Genomic DNA, 6051 nt, shown 5'->3' on the forward strand with positions numbered 1-6051 from the left:
GAGAGAGAGAGAGAGAGAGAGAGAGAGAGAGAGAGAGAGAGAGAGAGAGAGAGAGGAGGACGAGGAGGGAGGAAATGGGGAAGATGGAGGGAAGGGGAGGATAATGGGATACACGAGGTAGTTTGTGATAACGTCACAACTTCACTTGTTCGATTTACTTCACGGGTGTCGGCTGCGAGACATTAGATGTCAAGAGTAAACGCCGTAAATAAATACACTTGTGAATGCACTACAATGTAAAAAATTAGGGCAGGGTGTGAATTAAGTTGTGCTAATATATTATGCTGATGTGAATAGTTATTTCGGAAATATGAACGAAAAACGATGGGTCAAAGCCACTGAAATACTTAGTAGATAAGATTTAGGCCGGCCTGAATCCAAATAGGAAAAAATAGAATATATTAACTTGTTTTACTTGTACATATAGTTGCTGTGGTACGAAAATATGTTTCATAGAGTCCTGACAAAATCCTAAATAACAATGAAAATTTCCAAATGTCAATTGATGTGGACACCACAGCCCGTGAAAATATAACTACGCATTACGTGATTCCAAGTGGCACACGTCTAGTAATCCACGCCCCAACGACAATTACCCTCAACTCCGATGGTATTCACTATTTGTAGTTAACTTTGGCATAAATTAACATGATTTTTTTTATTGTAGTGAAAATGATGTATGCTGCTTGTCGGTTATTTCGAGTTACTTTTCGGTCCAAATATGTTACTTGTTGGTCGACTGGTCAGCGTCGGCGGTTCGGGACAGGGCAAGAGGACAGGTCGAAAGAGAAAAAATAATTTCTTTACTTCTACATATATGATGTAGCAGAAATAAATTTCAATATGAAAATAAATGAATAAATAATTTGAAGTTCACAAACCCCAAGCTTCCCTACTTTAATGGTCTTCCGAAGGTTTATAATTCAGCAGAGCTGGGCGCGTTCCTCAGTGTCCTGGGCAAAGTCACGACACCGAGGAACGCACCGAGGAAAGCGCCCAGCTCTGTAAATCAGACATATCATCAAGGCCCATCACTTAACCGAGGCTCCTATTCTCTGCCTGACCTGAGGCCTTTTCAAAGACTTCATTTACTATTAACTATGTTTTCTTCCATGTCTCAGTTTAACACTGATGAAGCCGTAGAGAGTTTTGGTTATCTCCGAATTTTCCTAATACACCTCTCTCAAAATTGCTTTCTTCCTCTGCAAATTCTGGTATAGTCATTTCTAGTTTGTACATGCATATACATATACCAAAGGCTTTTTCCCCCTTACACAGAAAAAAAAAAGAAAAAGGCATAGAAATCACTCCCACCCATTTCATTTCCCATATATTCCACTCTCCTATCTTAGCGCCTACCAGATTAAAAACTAGAAAGCACCAGGTGGTGCGGAGGGGGGCGCCCCCGGGGGTCGTCTGGCCTCTCGGCGGCCCCATACCTCCTACGATCCATGGTCTTCTAACGCCTCGCGGCTTGCATCGTCAGGCCCTAGGCGTAGACTTTGACCTTATATGCTCGCAATCCGTCCCCGTCTCCGAGTCATCCCTGGTAAACAACACGGGTCCTCTCGGAGGACAGGGGGACGTGTCTTATGGTACGGAGGGTGGCGCCCCCGAGGGTCATCAGGCCTCTCGGCAGCCCCAGGCCGAGGCCAAGGACCAGGCCAGGGCCCAAGCCAGGGCACAGGCCCGGGCCCAGACCGAAGCCCAGGACCATGCTCAGGCCCAGGCCGAAGCCCAGGCCGATGCCGGAGCCCAGGCCGAGGCCCAGTCCCAGGCCAAAGCCAAGACTCAGGCCGTGGCCCTCTAACACCTTTCGGCTTGCCTTTTCGGGCGGGTCCGTGAGCCCACCTTCCTCCCGGAGCCGCTCACGTAGACCCAACAGGAAGTCCCGCTCGAGAAAGAGTTCTATCTCTCCCAAGAGGCCTAGGACGCTCAGCTCGTCCACACCCTCCACATCCCGGTCACGGCACCACCCTCCTTCCGTCCCTGATAGGCCCCGTCTTCGACTCTGCCCTATCTCGCTATCCGGTCTTTCAGGCCGCGCAGACCAGAGCATCCCCCACCCCCCTTCCAGAGCAGCGGGGGGCCTCCGGCTCCGGCCCCCCTCCCACACTCCCTCCTGGTCCTTCCCTCCGCGCCGTCGGCGGGTATAGGACTGAAAGGCCCCTCTCATGAGGAACCAACCCCCTCCCCCCCCCAATCAGACGACCGTCGGGTTGAGGGACGGGGTGGAGGACCACCTCCGTTCATCTTTACCTTATCCTTCTACCACGACGGACTCTTACCAGATCCGCCCCTTCTCATGGTTTGACCGTACATACATCCCCCTTGTGTAGCGGCGAGGGATTTTATTCAGCAAAGAGGGGGTCTCGCCTGGTGGAAGCGCTCTTCAGTACGAGGTCCTCTCATCACCTGAATGACATCATTTGACGTCTCGATCTGGACTCCGCCGTACTAGGCTGTCCAGGCATCCAGGAAATGACACCTCGCTATATCACAATGCGATCCTGTGACGTCAGTGATCCTTTGAAGTCGCTATATGATTCTTGGATGTTACGATGTGTTTCTGTGACATCACGATGTGATCCTATGACGCCGTGATATGATCCTGTGACGTCACGTGATGCTGTGACATCACAATGTGACCCTGTGACGTCGTGATGTAACCCTGTAGCATGACGATGTGACCATGTGACATCACTAATTTTGTAACATTACTGTATGGTCCAGTGGAATTACTATGAAAACATATGACGTCACGATGGGGGTCCTGTGACGTCATTTTGTTGGTGTCACGATATGATTACATGATGCCACGATGTGATAAATAGTTCACGATGTGATCAGGTAACGTCAATATGCGATAAAGTGATGTCACAGTGTGATAAGATGACGTCATTGTGATAAAATGACGTCACGATATAGTCCTATGACGTCACGAGGCGATCCTATGACGCCATGATTAAATCCGGTGACGTCACAGTATAATCCCATGATATCACTAGGTATTAAACATGGAAGTCAGCTTGTGGGTGATGAGACGTCACAAACTACCATAGCACACTACTGAATGAGGACGCTCGCCACGGGCTTCGAGGACTTCCCGCGGGAAGACTTGGGGTGAGTTGGATACATACCGAGGGTCCTGGCCCGTCTTAGCGGGAGACGCTCAGGGAACGTCTTCACCCAGGACGAAGCCTCTTGACTAACGCCCACGGACGAGGTCGCTCGGAAACGACCTCGGCCTCGCATGTATGTTGTTATACGTTCTACAATCGATTTTGTGACTTCACTACACCCTCCGGGGATCGGGATCCACCTTGCCCTACTAATTTGATTCTCTTTACCATACCAAAAAAGGCCCAGGAAAAACGAGACTGGCTATGAACCTGAGCGCACTGAACAAATTCTTGAAAGCCCTGCGATTCAATATGGTTGCCTCAACTTCGCGACCCCGGCCCTTCCACTGAGCCGCTTGGGGTGCCGACGGCTGGTACGGGATGTCGACAGGAGCATACTGCTCCTCCCCCGCGACCTGCCCGGGCCGGTACCCTCAGCACTCCACAGCTTGTTGCGTCCCTGGCTTCGGTCGGGGGCACTACGCCGGTCGGTCCCATAGTCCCCGCCCGCACCTCGAATGGCAGGAGCGGCGGAGGCCTCGGACATGGGGTGGGGCTTCCAGTCGAGCTGGAGACATCAAGCTTGTCGGGGATGGTCGGAAGATAGAGGGTCACTACACATCAACCTTCGGGAGCTGATAGTGGTGAAATAATGACTCGAGCGACACCCCGAATTCTCCTGCATGAGCGTCTGCTTGGACATAGACAATGTGACGGCAGTACAGTGCGTGCAGAGGCAAGGTACGGCCCGACCAGGTCCACTCCTAGCCCTGTCGGAAGACATCTTAGCCGAGGCATCACGCAGGCCCATATCACTCTTGGCGAAGTATGTTCCGGGCTGGGAGAACGACTGAGCGGACGCTCTATTCAGGTTTCAGGAGACCTCCGTGGTGTGGCAACTACGCCCACAAGTGTTCGAGTCGCTCTCCCTCCGCTACGGCACCCCAGAGGTGGACCTGTTTGCCTCCCCAAACACGACTCGGCTCCCCCTCTACCTCACTTGCATCCAAAGGACACGCACAGGAGGCCCAGACGCCTTCACGGAGGACTGGAACAGCTGGAAGTACGTATTCGTTTTTCTCCAGCGACACCGGTCCTCCTGAAGGTGATGCAGACCCTCAAGTCCTTCAAGGGTCAGGTCCTCCTGATAGCTCCCTACTGGCCAACCCAGCCGTGGTTCGGGGAGCTAATGAGATGGGGCCCTTCTCCCCTTCTACTGGGGTCAGCCTGCCTAGCCAACAGCCTTACCGCACCTCTCCAAGCGTCACTCCAACTTGATACTTGGAGTTTCTACGGGGAGCTCTCAGCCAACTCTTCTACAGAGGCAGCAGACAAGATGCTCAGAGCTCACCTTCCGTCCTCAGTGCGGCAGTGTGGGTCCTGCGGACGGAGATTTCGGAACTGCCTTCGGAGACACACGATGGGGACCATCTCCGCCAGCACGGTTCTGGACTTCCTGACTTGGCTGGCTGACTCCACCAACAGGGCACCGGCGACTATCTTGCCTCACTGATCCGCTACGCTTTGGCATGAACATCCGAGTGCCACAGAGGGCGCGAACCCTCCTAATGAAGGGGATCAGCGCCTCGAGAGCCGAGACATCAACCGGTCCTGGCCTGGTCCTTGCTTCGTCTTCTGCAGTACCTGGCGTTCGAAAAGGCCATTATGGAGGAAGAACAAATCCCTCAACGTGTCGTCTTTCTGCTCGCCTTGACTACGGACTACAGGGCTTCACAGCAGCTGGCGGCAATCACCCGCCACCCGTCCTTCTCCAAACTGAACCCTAACCCTCTCTCCATCACCAACATTCCTGGCCAGGAACGGCCGAGCGGACGACATGATTGGCCCTCTCAGAATACAATCCTTCCGGGAGGGAGGACGCCCACAACCGCTGCGCCCGGTCCATGCGTTCGAAGACTACGTGGAAGAGATTTTTGAGGATCATCTCTTCTACAACTCGAAATTTAGGATTCCCCTAACCCCGAGGTCCCGGGCGCACCTGGTTTGCCGCATTTTGGAGAGAGCCGACCCGGGCCATGCCCCGCACGCCCACAGCATCAGGGACTTCGTGGCATCGCTGGCGTTTCTCCGCACCCACTCTGTGGAACGGGTGTGGGACCTTGGGGGCTGGACATCGACGACTCCCTTCGGGACACGGTGTCTCTACCACTCGGTCGCCCCTGTCCCATGTGTCGCCATGGAAACGGCTCCACCCCTCTCATCAAGGAGGTGGAGGGGGCAAAGGGCGACCGAGTGGGGGTGAGGGGCCCAGGAACCGCTGAACAGGATATGATTTTCGTATAATTTACGCATTGTGTGAACAGTGCAATGTTGTGCATGTCACATTCTTCGGTGTGGGTACTTGACGTTTCTTTTCTCCCCTCTACCGAGTGATAAAATGAACAAGTCTCCCATAGGAAAGACACGTAATAACGGTTTGAATCAGGCTTCACCTCTCCTCGTCTCATGCATAGCTTCGCTGTGCAGGTTTCTTTCAGCCAATAATATTTCTTTGTCGCGGCTCGTGCCGCTTAAATTGTTTTTATCGGCTTAAGAAACCTGCACAGATTTAGGGTCCCTCCCTCCCTCCTCCCACAGGCGAAGCCTTCATTTCCCATTGACGTGACGACTCAGGCGAGCCGGCTAAGAAGGGAGGGGTAGGGAGGGGGAGGTGGGGTCGACAATGCGCATGCCTGCACAGAGCTGGGAATTTTTAATTTCTGATAATTCTGGCGGAAAATTCCAACCACACTCAACCTTCGGGAAGTGGCCATATTAGCAGGAGTGTGGTATGGGATTATCGCTATAGCTTCGCTGTGCAGGTTTCTTAAGCCTATAAAAACAATTTAAGCGGCACGAGCCGCGACAAAGAAATGGTTTATCCTTTAGTCTTTTATGAGTGCATGCATGTGCATGAGAATATACTTCC

The sequence above is a fragment of the Oratosquilla oratoria genome, chromosome 33 (genome assembly GCF_046742065.1).
Source record: "Oratosquilla oratoria isolate Oo_2021 chromosome 33, ASM4674206v1, whole genome shotgun sequence".
NCBI classification, from domain to species: Eukaryota; Metazoa; Arthropoda; class Malacostraca; order Stomatopoda; family Squillidae; genus Oratosquilla; species Oratosquilla oratoria.